This window comes from Meriones unguiculatus, chromosome 7, assembly GCF_030254825.1.
Source record: "Meriones unguiculatus strain TT.TT164.6M chromosome 7, Bangor_MerUng_6.1, whole genome shotgun sequence".
Classification (NCBI taxonomy): domain Eukaryota; kingdom Metazoa; phylum Chordata; class Mammalia; order Rodentia; family Muridae; genus Meriones; species Meriones unguiculatus.
The window spans coordinates 89,318,729-89,337,114 of NC_083355.1; the positions used below are offsets into that span (position 1 = coordinate 89,318,729).

The 18,386-nt window shown below is 43.0% G+C and overlaps 1 protein-coding gene across 12 annotated transcripts in view; it reads left to right on the plus strand.

Moving 5' to 3' along the window:
• The window catches only part of Sipa1l1 (signal induced proliferation associated 1 like 1), a 290,762-nt gene that overhangs the window by 58,237 nt on the left and 214,139 nt on the right, over positions 1 to 18,386 (plus strand). For 2 of the 12 annotated variants that reach the window (XM_060387798.1, XM_060387801.1), the window contains exon 1: positions 1,789 to 1,856. The exons of the other annotated variants lie outside the window; for them this stretch is intronic. The gene's annotated coding sequence lies outside the window, so the exon portion shown is untranslated. Of the gene's footprint in view, positions 1 to 1,788; positions 1,857 to 18,386 lie in introns of those variants that run through there. 12 annotated transcript variants of the gene reach the window in all.

The following is an 18,386-nucleotide window of genomic DNA, read 5'->3' on the forward strand; positions in this document are numbered from 1 at the left end:
ATTTAAGTAAGTTTTGAAGTGTTTCTATGCTTGGCTAAAAGGATAAGACTTTTACTGTTTGTGGTGACACTCTGGACAGAGGAAATCCTTGTCTCATCAGAAACTGGGGGTTACGTGAGGGGGACTCAGGTTTGTCGGTTTTTAGGCTTCATGCTGTGTCACTGGGAAAAGAGTTTGAAGTAGGGTTTAACCTCAGCAAATGAAGAGAAAAAAACCCTTTCTTGGGAAACTCTTAGGAACGTAGCTTGATTCAAAGATTTTTGATTGAAACATGTATTCCAAATTATTAGGACCATGTTTGGTGGGGCACACCTTGCATCCCAGAATTCAGCGACAGAGGCAGATGAAGGCAGATTTGGTTAAGTTCCAAGCCAGCCTGGTCTACATACCGAGATCTATGCTAGTCAGGGCTGCATAGTCAGACCCTGTTTCAAAAACAACCAACCCAACTCTACCAACCCAACCCAACCCAACCCAACCCAACCCAACCCAACCCAACCCAACCCAAGCAACCCATTCCTTCCAATTACTTTTGTTGAGTACAAGTCTTTATTTTTTTTAATGACTAATATATAGAAGCACATTATAGCTATGCTTGGGAGATTATTATCTGTTCAAATGAGCAATATTTGGAGTTGTAGAGTTTGGGGGCTGGAGAGGTGGCTGAGTGGTTAAGAGCACTGTCTCTTTTCCCAGAAGACCCAGGTTTAATTCTCAGCACTCACATGGAAGCTCCCAACAGTCTGTAACTCCAGTTTCAGAGGTTGCAGTGCGCTCTTCTGAACTCTGCAGGCATCAGGCACGCAAACGATGGCAGATGTACAAGCAAACAAAACACCCACACAACGTAAAATAAAAAAGCAAGAATGAATCACAGAATTACTGAGTGTTAGAGTGTGTATATGCGTGTACATACTTGAGAGTGTCAACTTGGTGACTCCCTACCCTGTTTTTGGGATGAGGTCTCAGTGGGACCTATTATTAGGCTCATCTGGCGGGCCAGTGAGCCCATCCTCCCGTCTCCCCTTCCTCAGTTCTGGAAGTACAAGCATATGCCGCCATGCCTGGCTTTTACGTGGGTGCTGGAGATTGAACTTGGATCCTTAATACTTGGATGGTAATCACTCTATTGACTCAGTTGTCCCTTCCGCATCCAGAATTGTAGACATTTTAAATTCTACAAGCCTGAACGCCTGTTGCTTTAGAAGGTTTCTCAGCCTCGTCTTTACTTCTCCTTTGGGCTGGGAGATTCTTTGTTTTGCCTGCTAGTGCCATTCCTGGTTTGTACCCATTAGATGACAATAGCATATCACCTTCTCTGGTTGTGACAACTAGCAATGTCCCTAGATTGCAAGGTGTTCCACAGGGCTTGGGATTGCGCCCTGCTGAAAATCACGGCTTCGGAACCACACACTCTGTGAGGTGGAGGTGGGTTCCCACAGGCAAGTGATGGCTGGACTATCAGCATCTCCTCCTGGGGCCTTCTTCCAGATCTTGGTCCTGAGTTCCTCCCGAGGTGTGCTGAACTGGTTGCCTGGGGTGTGGCCCTGGAGTATCAATGTGCCCGCCTAGTCAGGTTTAAGAGTCTGTTCTTGTGTGAGAGTGCCTGTTGGTTAGCCCACATTTAAATGTGTGGAGTTTCACATAAAGATTAAAACTAAAGGAGGCTTTAGATTAGGATTTTATTAGTAATAATTTTGACACTTTACTTACTGTGAAGTACAGTTGCATATTTTCCAAAAATTGAAAATAGCTATTATGTTAAAGTTCACAATTATTTTAACCTAGGTTTTGAGAGATTGTCCCAAATTGGACTCAAAAGCAAGATTTCCTGCAAACTTTTGAAATGGAATGAGGTGAGTGGCTGGATTCATCACCAGGTCGTGTTGGGGGAGGGGAGTGTCACTGAGACTGGTTTAGAAGGCTGCCACTCACAGCAGTTTTTGACTCACCCAAAGTTTCATGTTTTTTCTTGCTGGATATTTTCCTTTGCCATTTTCCTGTTGATGGGTAGGAATGGAAAAGCGGACGATGTGAAAAGCCTGCACAGTTCAAGTCATTCTAAACCAACCAGAGTTGTTAGGGCCTAAGTGGACATGTGAGAGTGAGAAACCGAAAAAGGAGACTTACTCAGTGTGGCCACGACGGGAAGAGGAACAGAGAAAGCAGCCAGGCCCCCCCCCCCCCCAAGTCTGTCTCCAGCGGACTCTAAGGATGAGGTGAAACAGGCCGTAAGGCTTTCTTTCCTAAGGGAGTAGCCCTAATCAAGGTGTGGGCCTGCTCCTCACTGTCTGGTTCCAGTTTCGCCTGCAAGGTTGTCAGCGAGAACTGTGTGAGACAGGGTCCTCCTGTGCCTGGCCCCAACCCTTCCTTTCTCCCAGGACGCGACTTTTGGGGACTGACCATTGTCTCAACAGTCTGGTAGCCTAAGGTGCAGGAGTCTCTTCCTGGAGAGGTCTTTGGCTCCTGCAGGAGGCCTGTGCTGACAGTGTAGACAGTTAAGGTTTTCCCTGGTTACTTAGGCTGCTTAGCGTTTCTGTTCTATACTTTTGTTTCTGTTCCCTGATAAATATGTTAAGACAGTCTTCTCCATTTCTCTGCTTTAACTCTGTTTTGAGTAAGAATCTTGTTACTGAATTCTCACTGTACAGTTTGAAGCACTAAGCTTATGAGTTGAGGAGGTGGCTGGATTGCTCCTTGTGTGCTGCTGCTGTGTAGTTTTCATTTAAAAATATGCACCTATAGTATCAGAAAATTGTCAAGTAGGAAAGAAGAAATCACCCACAAACTACCAGCCTTGTAATCTGTTACCTATATTTATAATTGTAGCCTGGAATATTTTTGATTTCGTGGTTTCTTTTTTTTTTTTGATTTCGTGGTTTCTTAATGTACCAAATTCTTGTTTCTTTCTATAGTGTTCAAAGTACATTTAATAGGTCTGGGTTTTCCTGCCATAAATATTATGAGTACTTTAGGTTTTTTTTGTTGTTGTTGTTGTTGTTTGTTTGTTTTGTTTTTCCCCTGAGTTCTATTAAAATACTTTGTATTTCTTTGTATATATTGTTTATTCTTGCTTCAAATTTTATCAGTAGTGATAATATTGTTGGCCGGCAGTAATTGCTTACGCCTTTAATCCCAGTACTGGGAAAGCAGAGGCAGGCGAATCTGAATTCGAGGTCAGCCTGGTCTGTCGATCAAGTTCCAGGATAGCCACAACTTTACTAAGAAACTCTGTCTGGACAAACACAAATGTTGCCAAAAGAATGTAGTTTTGTGGCTTCTATAAATGCATATATGGCACTGTGGTTTTATTGTGAGTGCAATAAAATTCTCAAGTGTTGGAATTAGAAATATTTTGGAAGCTGGATTTGGTGGTGCATGTCTGTAACCCCAGCACTCTGGGAGGCAGAGGCAGACAGAGCTATGTGAGTTCAAGGCCAGCCTGGTCTACAAATTGAGTCCAGAACAGCCAAAGCTACACAGAGAAAAAATGTCTGGAAAAACAAAACAAAACAAAAAAAGAAAGATTTTGGAAACTTTTGTTACTGATTACTTAAAGACCACAGAATCCCATTTATATAAGATAGGGGGTAATTAGAATTTTTAAAAGGAATCCATATGTTTAATAAAATCTTAAACCGAGATTTAAAGATGAAGTTTAACTCATCAAGTGATGTATACATGGGTGCCATGTGTACATATGTTGCACGGTTGGATTTGGAAGGTCTACAAAGTAATGTCACTTATGTCTGGGGATGTAAAGATTGCTAGGATGCACTACAGAATATCAGTGAGGCGAGTGGCAGCCGTCCTGGGGAGTTAGCTTATTTTGTCCCCTTGACAAGATATGAGTAGCATAAAGACGGTTTGCTAGGTTAATTAGATCGTTAGTTAAAGAACTCATTATACCTGCTCCTCAGTAGAGACTGAGAGTCAGCATAGGCTTATTTTAATATTTCTGTAAACATTCCAGACCTTTGAATTAGAAAGAAGGATGCTGAATTGAGAAAAACAGCCTAACCCAGAGTGAAAGAGACATTTTCTCCATGTCACAATGCTGCAGTAAATTAAGCTCTTAAATTCAGATCAACCCAGCCATTTGGGTTTACATAGGTCTCTTTGGTTCTGTTACTTTGTACTTAACCTTGATCTTAGACAGGTGCTGAGACAAAGACCTTGAGAATTTTCTTATCTGCTGCTTTGTTACAAGAAAAATTACCTAAGGAGTCAGCTCTTCTGGCTGACTGGGTCCAGGGGGGAGCCAAGGTTATCAGAGCATCTCACCTCTGTAAACCTTTGTTCAGAGCTTACGGTTTCCAAAGGCCCCTGGGTAATTGGAGCAGCACTTTCAAAGCAGCTTTCTATTTCTGACCTTCCTTGGATTTCAGGAGAGAAATTGGGGAATGATTATCTCTGAAAGTGTCTTTAAAGCACTTTAGGACACTCTTGGGCTATGTTTATCTGACCATTCCCAGCCTCATATTTAATGGAGGTGGAACATCTAAGAAGGTTTTAGATCTCTGAAATTTTTAGCCATTTGAAAAGGCCATTCTTTTGGTCATTTTTTATTAATATTATTACTACTATTATTTAATTAGCAAACCAATGAGAAGTTTTTTTTTTTTTTTTTTTTTTTTCTTCCCGAAAACAGCATCTTTGTAGCCACAGGAATTGCTGAAATGTTCCATGATGACACCTTGCAGCTGTAATACTGAAAGGGGAAGGAAAGTCAGAACAAGCTGGTTCCACACCTGTGGACACCAGGGTTCTATAAAGCCGTTTGGAGAATCTCTGAGCTAGATGGCATCTGTTCCAAGTATTCAGACCTTTTCTGCCTTCATTCTTTAGATAGTAGCAGCTGCCTGTATTACATTGTATTGGTGTAGGCATTGATGGCACACTGGACATGGTTTAAAACACAGCTTTTATACAGATGTCATGCCATTTTATTTATTATCGTTATCCTTTCTTTTGAGACATGTTTTCACTCAGCTAAGTAGCCCAGACTAGTCTTGAACTCACTGCAAGCCTCCTGCCTTAGTCCCCTGAGTCCTGGGGTTACAGACATGAGCCAGCACATCTGTTTTTATGTAAGGACTTGAGCATGTGGATTTTGGAATCTGGGGTCCTTAGAATCAGCCTTTCCACAGGAACTGGGGATTGTCTGATACTCATCTTGATCTTGAAAATTGTTTGTCTTAGTCACTTTTCTGTTGCTGTGATGAGGCACCATGATCAAGGCAACTTATGAAAGAAAATGTTTATTAGGACTTGAGTTTCTGAGGTGTGGAGTCCATGACCGTCTCAGTGGAGAGTGTGGCAGAGGGAGGCAGGGTACTGGAGGAGTAGCTGAGAACTCTCACCGTGAGATGACAACTATAAGGCAGAGAGAGGCTGAGAATGGGAGCGCTTTTGAAGCCTCAAAGCTCAACTCCAGTAATACCTTCTCCAACACGGCCACACCTCTAAGCCTTCCAGGCACTGTTCTCATTCAAATAACCATATCATACCTTTTTATTTTTATTTTTTAAGGTTCATCCTTTTTTTCTCCCAAGTACTTTTCTACTTATTGAAGTGTGTGTTTCCTTTCTTTCCTCTGGTATTCTGAACATTCTTTCATAAGCAAAGCTCCTAGTTAACAAGCATGCCTAGAACAGTTTTAGCAGAGCCTTGCATTTAGTTAGAGCTGGGAGGCTGAAGCCTCGTCCTTGGGACTGAATTGCTTGGTTTCATAACTGGATCCTCACGTCACCTGGGTTGCTTGTCTTAGCACCAACATCGATAGAGCAGTGGTTCTCAGCCTGTGGGTCGTGGCCCCTTTGAGGGGCTTTTTGAACTACTCTTTCACAGAGGTCACATATCCTGCATAATAACGGTTGTAAAGTAGCAATGAAATAATTTTGTGGTTGTGGTCACATACATAAGGAATTGTATTAAAGGGTCACAGCATCAGGGAAATTGAGAACCACTGAGGTAGAGCTTTTTGTTTGGGGGGTGGTGGTCCATGTCTCATCACTGAGATCTCAGCAGAGGAGGAAGCCTGATTGAACAGTTTCTAGGAACCTGACTCTTGGTCTGTAGGTGTATTCTTCCCTCCTGAGTGTGGCTTTTCAGTGAAGGACTATCTAATGCAGTGGCCTGTCTCTAGAAAACCCAGCACAGTCTTCAAAACCTTGTGTTGAGTGTGTACTTTTATAGGTGAAACCCATCATCCCTCTACTCTTAAAATTATTAAAAATTATTTGTGAACAGTGTTGTCTAGAATATAAACATTGAATTGAGTGACTGTACCCTTAAAAGCATCTTTGATATAATCTTTGCAAGAACTCAGCTAGAAGCATAAAATGTGTGATGTTGAATCCTTCCTTCCGTCCTTTTTTTCTTTTTAAATTTTAATTTTTTTTTTTTTTTTTTTAGACAGGGTTTCTCTGTGTAGCCCTGACTGTCCCGGGACTCCATGTGTAGATGAGGGTGGCCTTGAACTCACAGTGATCCACTTGCCTCTGCCTCCCGAGTGCTGGGATTAAAGACTTGAGCCACCACCGCCAGCTGGTCACCTTTCATCAGAGCACATTTACTTATCCTTGTCCTTATTGAAGAGTGTTTACAATACCCAAAGATAAGGAGAAGCCACGCTGCTCTGACACAAGAGAGTGAAGACATGTTTTTGGGCTCAGTCAGTTTGTACCCAGAACACATGTTTTAAACACACACACTTGTAGTCCCAGTGCTGGGGAGGTGAAGAAATGCAGATTCTTGGGGCTCCCTGGCCAGTCAGTGTAGCCTAATGAGTGAGCTCTGTGTCCCAGGGAGAGATCCGGTCTCAGAATGCAAGGTGACCGCTCCTGAGGAGAGGACCAGCACCGCACAAAGGAGGAGAGGACATGCACAAAAACATAGTCACAAACATGCTCTCTCTCACACACATTTTTGCTGTTTTATGGGACAGGCTTACCCTTCAGGAGGTGTGAGCAGAGCAGGGAAGCAAATTCTTGATAGCCCATTCTTCTAGACACTTCTTGTTGGTAGGTGTGAGGGTGACAGGAGACCTAGTCTGAGATGATGATGCCTCTCCAGGCCAGCCACACAGAGCACGCTGCTCCACAGCCTCAGCCTGTGGACCTGTCACCTGCCCCTTCCCGTCCTCCCCTCGCCCAGTGACTTGCCTGTCATGGACCGATGGGAATAATGTTCATGTCCAGCAGATTCTCCCTAAACCAGATCAGAATCACAAACAAGGCTTTGAACAATCTGAATATTTTGCTTTCCCTTGGGAAGACTTGGTAATGCTCCTTCAGTAAGCCTTCAGGTTGCATGTTAGCACTGAAGGCACAACAGATGCAAACGGAGATGAACAGGACCAAGGGGCTGTTAATTTTAAATGCTGATAGTAATCTGAATTATTGAAGATGTACAGTAAATAGCAAAAGGCTGATTGTAAAGGCTTTTTATCTTTGGGTGTGATGATAGGCACTGAATGTGGCTTACCCTGAGACATGTCCACTGAGATTGCTGTTGCCTTTTTCTCTTTGTTAGGACTAGTTCATTTTCACTAAATTCCTTGACTACCTTCATGTTCTGTAGAACATAAGAACAGAGATTAGCTTCCCATGTCCCGTAGACACTGGGCCTCTTAAACTTACTCAGCTCACAGGAATACCCGTTACAGGAACTTGAATTAAGTTGTCTTTGGAACACTGCCTGCTTAGAATTTATGTCACTTCTTTTGGGTGGGGTTGGTAAGATGACTATATTGTAGTTTTATTTCCCTTCCTCCATCCCTTCCTCTCTCTCTGTCATCAGTGTTCTCACTGTATTGCTCTAGCTGGCCTTTAACTCATGATCTTGTTTTTTCAGTCTTGGCTTTCCTTTTTTGGTTATCTTCGTAAATTTGGAATTTGCATGCTGGGCACGGTGGCTCCTGCCTGTAATTCTAGCACCCAGGAAACTGAAGCAAGATCTCTGTCAGTTCTGGGATACAGAGTGAGTCCCTGTTTCAAAACAACAGTGAGAGAGAGACAGAGACAGAGACAGATGGAGATGGAGAGAGAGAGAGAGAGAGAGAGAGAGAGAGAGAGAGAGAGAGAGAGAGCTGCTAGTAAGAACAAACTTGAAAAAGTCTGAAGCTCAGGAGTCAAGAATAGAGTAGAGAGCTTGTACCTTGTCAATGTAGGTAGGATAGATGAGAATGCTCAAAAGCAGCTCCTTCCACCTTCACCTATCTAAAAACATTGCTGTGCAAAAAAGCACTGGCTTCTGGGAAGTCTGAACATCAAGTGCCAGGTGCAAGTAGAGAGAAGCTTGGAAGCTTCGCTCTCCCAGTTCTTTTTGCAGGCTGTTGGTCAAAGGGCTCAGGAAACCCTTAGTAATAGGGATTGTACTTAAAACCTGGCCTGTTTTTATTTTCATTTTTGTTTTTTTTAAGACAAGTTCTGTGGCCTTCGTTTGCTTGATACTTGTGCTGTAGCCCTCAGTGCCCTAGAAATGATTACTGCAATCCTGCCTTTTCCTCCTGCATCCTGGGATTGTAGACTCAAGACACTGGGCCTGGAGGAACCTGTCCTTTTTACTGTGGCAGTCTTTAAGTGTCATACGTAAGAAGGAAAGTTGCAGATGGCTGTGGTAATGCCTAAATAACCTCCATGAACACCATGCATGTAAAATGGATATGCGTGGTAGGTCTTATCTGAGGGAAACCATGTGATGGGAGGATTTGTCTGTCCTGGGAGGACAACTTTTTAGGGAAGATTTTTAAAACAAAAGAATTTAGGGGTGAGTGCTGTAGACTTGAAGGAACCCAGAATACGTTGAGGTCTGCACACAGGCAGGCCAGGTCCTCAGAGGAGCAGGTGCCTCCTGAACTAGTATTGTCCATAGTCGCGCTTCTTAAATAAAAGGGGCTAATGGGTACTTGAGGTAAGCCTTCAGAAGCTTAGGTAATGATGGCTTCCAAGGTCCAGTAGACTTGATGTTTTAGAAGGAACCCTTAAAAAACAAAACAAAACAAAACAAAACAGTATAATTAACATCAGACTCTTTTTTTTTTTTTTCTTATTTAAAGTTTTTTTTCTTAGATAGGTTTGAGAAATTAGCTAGGTTACCATTTAAAGTGTGCACTGGGGGTGAACCGGGAGGAGAATGTGCTCATGCAGACCCTTGGAGGATTACTTCAAAAAGCGTCTCTTGACTGTTAGAGAAGCTCAGCTGCAAACCTCCGCGTGCAGTCTCAGGCCAACTCCCACCATGGTGAGATCGGGTTCTTAGCGAGGAAAAGGAGCACCACAGTTTCAGTTCAGGGGTGCTGACGTGAGTGTAGCATTTCTGTGTGAGTTCCTCTTTCAATAGCTAGTAAGTTTTTTTTCTTGGAAAAAAAAAGAATAATTGTATAGGGTCTGCATGGTCGATAATAAATTATATCAACATAGAGCTTCATGGGCCCACTTAAACATTTGTGTCAGCTGTAAAGTTGTCGTATTTCTTGCGTTTTCAAAACTGTTAGAAGAACTGAATGTATGTAGTGATGCAAATATCTTTCCCCCTTCTGTGCGTTGCCTTTTCACTCTGTGTAGTCTTTCATGTACAGAGTTGAGTTTTTCTGAGAAACCTCGTGTCTTAATTTTCCTCTGACTGCCTGTACCTGTGGTGTCTTGTCAGAGGACATTGCCAAATCCCATGCTGTGAAGCGCTGACCTTTGCCTCAGGGAGTTTTTAAGTTTGGGGTTTTGCATATGAGTCCTGACATCTTTTAAATTACGTTTTTGTTCCCATTTTATTGTTTTGCATGTGGATATTCGTGTTTTTTCTTTTTTTTTTTCTGCCCAGCATCATACATTGAACAAGACTATCAGGGAATGATCTCAGCAGTCTTGGTGAGTTACACTCATACACTTGGTGAGTAACACTCATATCTCTGAGTGTTTGTTCTCGGGATCTGTGTTCTAGCCTGTTGGTTTTTACGTCTGTCTGTATACAATTACTGCATGGTTTTGATAACTGTAGCTTTTCTCATATAGTTTGATACTAGCAGGTTTGATGCCTCTATCACACTTTTTAGTTCAGATTTGTCTAGCTTACTTTGGCTATTTGGGTTTCCTGAAACTCTACTTTAGGATTACATTTGTAGGAAAAATATCATGGAATTTAAATACGGATTGCATTATACCTGTAGATTGCTTTTGGTAGTATGACATCTTAATAGCGTCACATCTTTTAATCTGTGGGAATGGAGAGTGTTTCTCGTGTTTTTTTTCAGCTCTTGTCACAGTTTTTACTTCTTTGGTTAAACCAATCCTTAAGTATTTTTTCTTTTGACTTCACTGTGAATAGAATTGCATTTGCACTGTCCTTTCCAGAATGCTCACTGTATAGAGCATCACAGTTCTTTCGTACACCCTGCTTACTATCTGAACTCATGTGTCAGTTCAGTTTTATTTTTGTGGGCTCTTTTGGCTTTTACATGAGATATCTGCAGACAGAAGCCGCTTTAGGTTTTCTTTCCCAACTTGCACGTTTGCTTCTTTTTCTTGCCTGAGTGCTCTGGTTAGACCTTTTGATACTGTGTTGGGTTAGAAGTAGGGGCGTGGCCATTCTCACCTTGTTCCTGGCCTTTGAGGAAATGCTTTGTCCTCACTGAGCTTCACTGATGCTCACTGTGGGTTTTCATGACTTAATTACGCTGCATGCTTTTCTTCTATTGCTAGCTTGTTCCTAGTTTTTGTTGTAAGGGAGTATTGAGTGTGTCAGCCGCTTCAGCATTAGTTGAGCTGATCATGGAGGAGTGTTTTATCGGTTCCTGTTGATGTGTATTGCAGATAAATTTGCATGTAGCAAATCACTGTGCATTCCAGAAATAATTTCCACTTGGTCTCCTGTGTATAATCCTTTTAGTATACTGCTCAGTTCAGCTTGCTGATATTTTGCTGAGGATTCTTGTTGTTCGTGCCCAGTAGAGCTACTGGCCTGTAGTTTCCTTACAGTGTTTTTGCTTGGAGCTGTATCAGGAGGATATGTTCAGAAATGATGCCTACTCTCCAGGCTCTTGGAAGTTTGAGGATTGACATTCTTTTAAAGGTTTACCAGGAAAACTACTCAGTTCATAAGTCTTGTTAGTCAAGAGGTTTTTGGTTTCTAGTTTCTTCCTTTTACCAATTTCAGGGTCATTAAGTTTATATTTCTTCGTGATATGATTTTGGTACATTTCCATGTTCCTAGAAATTTGTTGTTTAATGTAAGTTATCCTGTTTGCCAGCTTTCTTACAGTCCCTTTTCTGTGGAATCAGTAGAAAAACAACACTACTTCTGTTTTTAATTTTAGTAATTGTGAATCTTCTTATTTTTGACTTAATATATCTGGCTAAACACTGGGGTAAGTTTCATTGAATTCTCCTCCTCCCCCCAAAAAATAAACTTTTGGGTTCACTGCTTTTCCTCATTGTTTTTCCTTCTCTGTGTTCTGTTTCTTGCTTTCTTTTTTTTGTCATTTATTCATTCATTCATTCATTCCTTCATTTCTTCATCCATGTATTTATTTAATGTAGATGATTGCCCTATCTACATGTATACATATATGCCAGAAGAGGGCATTCCATATAGATGATTGTAAGCCACCATGTGGTTGCTGGGAATTGAACTCTGGAAGAGCAGACAGTGGTTTTTTTTGTTTTGTTTTTCTACTTCAATTTATTTATTTTTTTATTATATTTTTTTATTTATTACAATTTATTCACTTTGTATTCCAGCTGAAGCCCACTCCCTCCTCCCCTCATAATCCCACCCTCCCTCCTTCTTCCCCTCCCATGCCCCTCTCACAGTCCACTGATAGGGGAGGTCCTCCTCCCCTTTCAGTATTCTTAACCACTGAGCCATCTTTCCATCCTCCTGTTCTGTTTATTTCTGCTTCCGTCTTTAGTCTCTCTTGGCCTAGCTTCTATTTGGTTTCTTGTCTTTTTGGTTCTGTAATTTAGAGTTAGTTCAGTGATTTGGAACTCCCTCTATGTGGAAGCGTTTCTCCCGTCACGTCTCTGCTATAATACGGTATGTTTTGAAATGTTGTCTTTTATTCTCATGGTTCAGTTGGCTGTTTAGTACGGTGTTGCTCAATACCTATGATTTTGTGATTTTTTTTTTCTAGCTTTATTTCTGTAGCTGACTTCTAATTTTTTTTCTGTTGCGGTTGGGGAAGCTATTTTGCATGATACCTAGCGTTCACAGTTCTTTGTGACCTAGCTCATGTCTGGCTGTGGTTTATTCTGGACAGTGCTGGAGAAGAATGTTCGTGGTTCGCCTGCTGGTGTCTGCTTACAGTGGGCGGAGCTGGTTACTTGTGCCTCCTTTCTAGGGTTTGGTCCAGTTGTGCCCAGTATTGAAAGTAGAGCATTAAAATCTAGCACTCATTGTAGAACTGCTCCTTGTTTCAGGATTTTAAAACATTTCGGCAGTCTGCCATTAGATACACAAAGCTTGTTGGGCTGGGCCACATGTCAGCGATACACTACCTCTTTATCATGCACACTCGAGTAAGGCTGCTTCATCTGGTATTAGTCACTCCTGCTTACTTTTGGTAACTGTGAGCATGGAATGTCCTTTTCCATCATCTCATTTTCAGTCTGTTCTGTCTTTGAAGCTGAAGTGAGTCCCTTATAAAGTCAGTCTCTGCAGATAGCTCCTGTTTTAAAAGATCCGTTGTGCTCTTTCCTGACTTTGAATGGAGACAGTTGAATCCATTTCTGTTTAAAGTCATCATCAGTGTTTTTCTGTGTCTTGTAGCTGTTTTTGGTCCTTGTGTTACTGTCTTCTGTGTTTGATTGGGCTGGAGGAAGGCACAGCTGAATCCTTTAAATTCTTTTCTTAATTCTTCTTGTGTATGTTCTCTAGGTATTTTCTTTGTGGTTACTATGGAAATTACCTTTAGCCTCCTAAAGTTATAATGTCCTAATTTGAAAGTATACCCACTTAGCTGCAATGACATCAATCCTGCTGCTGCTCTAGGGTCTCTTTACCCTTGCAGAGCCACTGTCAGGTCATCACCCCTTTACACACCCCTCACTCAAAGCATAAACTCTTAGTGAATTAATAAAAGGCTGATACACTAGTCTCTGGAATCATGTCTGAAACACATGTGTAGGTGGAACGCACAGCTTTTAGACCAATAGGGTTTTAAAAAGCATTAGCCTGAAACCAGCCAAAAACTGAAAAATACAGTAATCAATGGTGGTTGCAGTATTAGCCTTTTAATTTGCGTTTTATCTTTATTGTGATCTTTGTTTCTTTGCTGGATGTGGGTATGTTCTTGTACTTTTGTGTCTCCTGTGACATTTTTTCTGGTGAAGAGTGCACTTCTGAATCTAATAATGTGTTAACTCTGGAAGTCTCTCAGGATTTGCTGTTGTTACTGTTGCAAGCTATCTGTGTGCCCGAACAAGTGAGGGGAGGCCAGAGGCCTCTTTAGATCTTTTCTACTTCCCTTGGCTGTTTGATCTCTTTAATTTTCCCTGTGTATGCAGCTGCATTTGAGTGTCTTCTTAATCTTTCCCCCTCCTATTGTAGTCCTGGCTCTAAATCCAAGAACTTTGGAAGTGTTAGGCAAACATTCTCTCTCCGAGCTGCACCTCTCTGAGATCTGATTTTTGAAATACCCAGATCTTTAATGTGTGTCTGTCATACGGGGTAACAAGAAAAGTCAGAGTGTGTGTCCTGGCCTTTTAAGTCCTTTCAGTCACTTCAGCTGTGACAGGCACCACAGCAGTGGCCTATGGCTATGCCTCTGTGATGTGCGCGCACCCCAACACAGACACCACTCTGATAGTACCACACTGCCACCCTCACTATCATAGGATTCCTTCAGACTTTCGGGGCCTCAACTCAAGCTAGACCAGGATTGGTGACTTTGAAGCTGAAAGGAATTTCAGAACCGGCCAGTTTAGTGAAGTCGAGTTGTAGATTTTAGTAAATATATTTTAATATAGATTTAAGCATGGGGTTTACAAGAGTGAGAGGCTTTTGGAAGAAAGTCACCTATAACCTGAGTGGAGGCATGTGCTCCTCGGGACAGGGAAGAAATAAGACCTACCCAGGTGTGGGTCTGAGCTTCTCCAGGGCAGAGTAAGCAGTTAACTGTCTGTCCCAGCATTAGCTCTGAATTCCCTTCAACTCCTAGGTTTCCTCCTTCTCTCTTTAGACTTGGGGCTCTGGAGATGCCTTGGATGGAATTATGATCTGATAAGGTGGAACCAGAAGCCACGAGGCTGACTAACGGGCTTAGGAGATGTCCTGTCCCAGTGAAGGGGTTTCTGGTGAGATTCCTACAACTGCACTGGCTGGGAAGACAGTGGCCCTACGCTGTTGGGTAATTGTTTGGAATCCTTGGCTTTTTTGTTGGTAATGGCTTGGATTGGATCTCAGAGTGAGGGAACCTTTCTTCATGCCCCTCAAATATTCCTCTCCATCTTCCTACCCCCATGACATTTGACCCAGCTAGGTACAAGTACAACTGCCTGGACAGCCTGGGGCTGAGGTCATGAGAAGGTGCCACCATGTGTGATCCTGAAGTGATCTTACCAAAACTAACGAGTGTAACTTTGGAGCCTCCCCCTGGCAGCTGACTCCAGAGCTCCAGCCGTACCGTACAGATTCTGTCAGGTTGCTTGTCGCCCGGGTGGGGACATGCCCTTGGGGCTTCCTACTTTTGAAGTTTGGGTTTGATTTTGTTTTAATTGTAGACCCATTATCTTTATGTCACTGTTTCTTTAATCTTGAATTGGTTAAACCTGCCGAGTTCCCAGGAGATACTAAAGAACGTTTAAATACAGGCAGTAAATGTGTGTTTGTGTGGTGTGAGTTCTAGTTTCTGCCCATCTCCCCTTCCAGTTCTCCCACTTGTTCTCCAGACACCAGCATATTGACTTGGCCTTTTAATTTTCATTTGTAATTAAAAGCATTGGGCTTCTGTACTTTAAAAGCCAAATATAATTGAGATTATATTTAATATCTGTAAATTTTTCTTTCAGTGACATTTTGGAGACCTGCTTGTTGGTATAATTTTCTTGCGGAATGTATGCAATTTACCCTTGTTCATTCAAATGCTGGTTTCTCTACCTGGCTCACTGGTTTCAATCAGGACATTGCATTGTGATGTTTATTCTAAGCATTACCTGTCTCAAGTTTGTGTAAACATGCCACCATTTGTTCTCTGTATTGTCAATAAAACAACCAGCTAATGCTGAGCAATGGAGAGAATGGGGTGGGACATCCTGGTCTGGAGGGGAGGAGAGAGAAGCGAGTGGGAAAGTGGGAGAGAGAGATCAGCAGGAGGGGACTTGGAACCACGAGGAGAGATGAACCAGACATAAGATATGACTAAAAGCAAGTGTAATGTGGGAAATCTGAATGGGAGGAAACTGCGGGTTTGGAGGTTTAGGATGGAGTAACTATTGCCCAACATTTTGCTCTGGGTTAATTAAATAAATTCTAGTCTCTCTGTGGTGATTTGGGTATACAGCTGGTTTAGGAATAACCACCGTTCAACTAAAAGATAAGTCAGTAATAAATATTTATATTCAACAACACCTGCCATGTTAATGTAAGTCGAGTTCAGCCAACATTTGGCTTTGAGTTACTCTGAACACGAATTCTGCTGTATTATACTTTGCTACTAGAAGTGACTGTACGAGGACTCAGAGAATGCTGCAGAGGCAGGCTCACCGCTGTTACAGTGGCCAATAAAGAGAAACCTTATTTGGAATGTGTACCTGGGAGGCTGTGCTGGGCACGAGGCTGTTTGTTAGTGCTTCTGAGGCTTGGATGGCTCTCCCAGGGCAGACTGATCTGTTCTAAGGGCCGAGGAAGGGGCTATGTACCCAGTGCAGACCCGCCTCATTACCCACACCCCAGGCAGGGGCACACAGGATTAAACGAGTGCTTCTGAGGGGCAGGAAGGGCAAGCGCCTCTCAAGTTTCTCTGAAAGGACTCTTGGTCTCAGACTAAAGGAGTGCGTGAAATCTCTTTCTTTTGGATGGTTGCATATCACGACAGGAAAGACTTCTTTGTTCCCTTTGATTGCCTGTAAGGTAATACAAATGTAATACGTGATGAGCAAGCTGTTCAGAAGCTCTGGGTGTTGAAGTGGTCACTTTTCATTTGCCACTCTTTGCTCCACAGTTGTTATCCCGTCTGTTCTGCACATTCCTCAAAGCCCTTTAGTTGGAGCCCTTAGCAGAGTTTGAGCCGGACTTCATCGATACATCACATGGGCTCAGGAGCCTGAGGCCCTCCCTGCAGGGTGATTGAGAGCATTAGGTGTGCAGAGCCATGTCTCAGGGAAGGCAGGCTGTGAGCTGGCCAGGACCAGAGCAACTGTCTAGTGCAAGCTCCCTCCGATAGAGCAGCACATGCTGTGCAGTGTGGAAAACAAAGTGAGGATGGCAGGTGGGGGCAGACTCCAGGGGGAGAGCACACAGGGGCCTCTGCTCTCAGACTGCTGTCTCCCTTGCTGTTGTCCTGATGGTGCACGTAACGGTCTCCTGTGGCTTATGGCCCGTGCCTGCTTCTTGGGAAACTGCAGTGGCAGCTTTTGCACAGGCCGTTTCTTTGCCTGCAGTTGCCTTCGTGGCACCTTTCTTTCCTTGGAACCGTATTCCTTTCCTCAAAAAGGCATGCTTATGTGTCACCTTTGCAGGTGGATATTGTTCTGGGTCCTGACTAGCTTGGTTATGTCTTTCACTGTGAAAATCTTGTCTTTGTTACTCTTCTATTGCTGCGAAGAGACACCATGATCATGGCAACTCTTAGAGCTTTTAATTGGGGCTGGCTTAGTCTGTTATCATTAAGGCATGGACCATGGTAGCAGACATGACAAGCATGGTGCTGGAGAAGTAATTGAGAGCTATATCCTGATCCACAGGCAGAGAGAGAGAGAGAGAGAGAGAGAGAGAGAGAGAGAGAGAGAGAGAGAGAAGGGAAGTATGTGCGGGGGGGGGGGGGGGGCGGGAGTTGGCCTGGTCCTGGCATGGGTCTTTGAAATCTAAGGGGCCAGCTTCAATGAAACCAGGGCCACACCTCCTAATCCTTCTCCTAAGAGCCACTCCCTAATGACTCAGCATTCAAACAGAGCAGCCTGTGGAGGCCATTCTCACTCAAACCACCATAGTGTGAACTTGAATTTTCCTACAGAACATTTCCCTATATTCATCCTTGTTTACACAGGACTTGTGTCATAAAAATGTTAAATATTTAGGGGAAAAAAGCCCTTAGAACAAGGCCATTTTCTTTAGCTGTCCAGTGTTGACTGTGTTTATTTTAAGTTTAATCAACAGATGATTATATTTGTCTTCTGTCTTTAGCATGTTAGTTTCCACATCTCTGTTTCTCATGAATCACCTTGTAAGCCAGTAGTTAGCACGTAAGTTGGAAGAAGATTGTCCTCTGATGGTTCTCAGGCAGTTCTCCTTTACTACTCTTACCATGCTTTGCATCACGGGGAACTACAGCTGTCTCTCAAGTGGCAGTGAGTAACCAAGAAGAGAGCACACTGCTGTGTCTGTGGGGAACCCCCAAGGAGGTTCAATACCCTAAGCCTGTGAACAGCTGAATTTAGGATTCACTGGACGTGGGGCTTTGAATGATAGATGGCCCCACAGGCTATGGCGTTTGAATACTCGGATTCCAGTCAGTGGCACTGTTTGGGGAGACTTAGGAGGCATGGCTTTGCTGGAGGAAGTAGGTCACTGAGTGTGGGGGTCTCTGCAGCCACCATGGCCCGCAGATTAACGATCTACAGGAGGCACGAAGGTAGTTTGGTGCCATGTGACTCTAGCCGGTGTTGGTTCAAACATCACCAAGTAGTTTATTTTAGGCTTATTTAAGCATATCCCCAAGTTTGGTGAAAAATTTCCTGATGATAACTTCATCCTGTGTAAAGCTGAAGACATGACAATATTGAAAGTCTTTGTAAAGTACATGTGACAATTTCCACAAAGATGGGGTGTATACATTGACATGTGACACCTTCCATAAAGATAGGTTCTGTAGAGTGACAAGGGTCCAGTGTTCTCTTGTGCAGAGGTCATCAAGCTGTTAACCACGTTCTTTCCCTCGCTTCTGGGTTGAAAACAGATTATACATCTTTCTCTTTGAAGGGACAAACTTGCATGTTTAACACTCTTGGTTCTCCTAGTGCTTATCTGTGAGTACAGGGACCTCTGTTCCTCCACGACTGGGGCTAACTTTAAGAGGTTAAGGACTCCGGCTAGTTGGAGTTTGCTTTCTCTGCTTTCTGTTTGTAGTTCAGGATATGAGCCCTCTGCCTCAGCCTCCAGCTCTAGTCACCATGCCACCAAGGTTCTCTGCAATAAGGTGGAGGACTCTTTACCCCCTGGAACTGTCAGCTCCG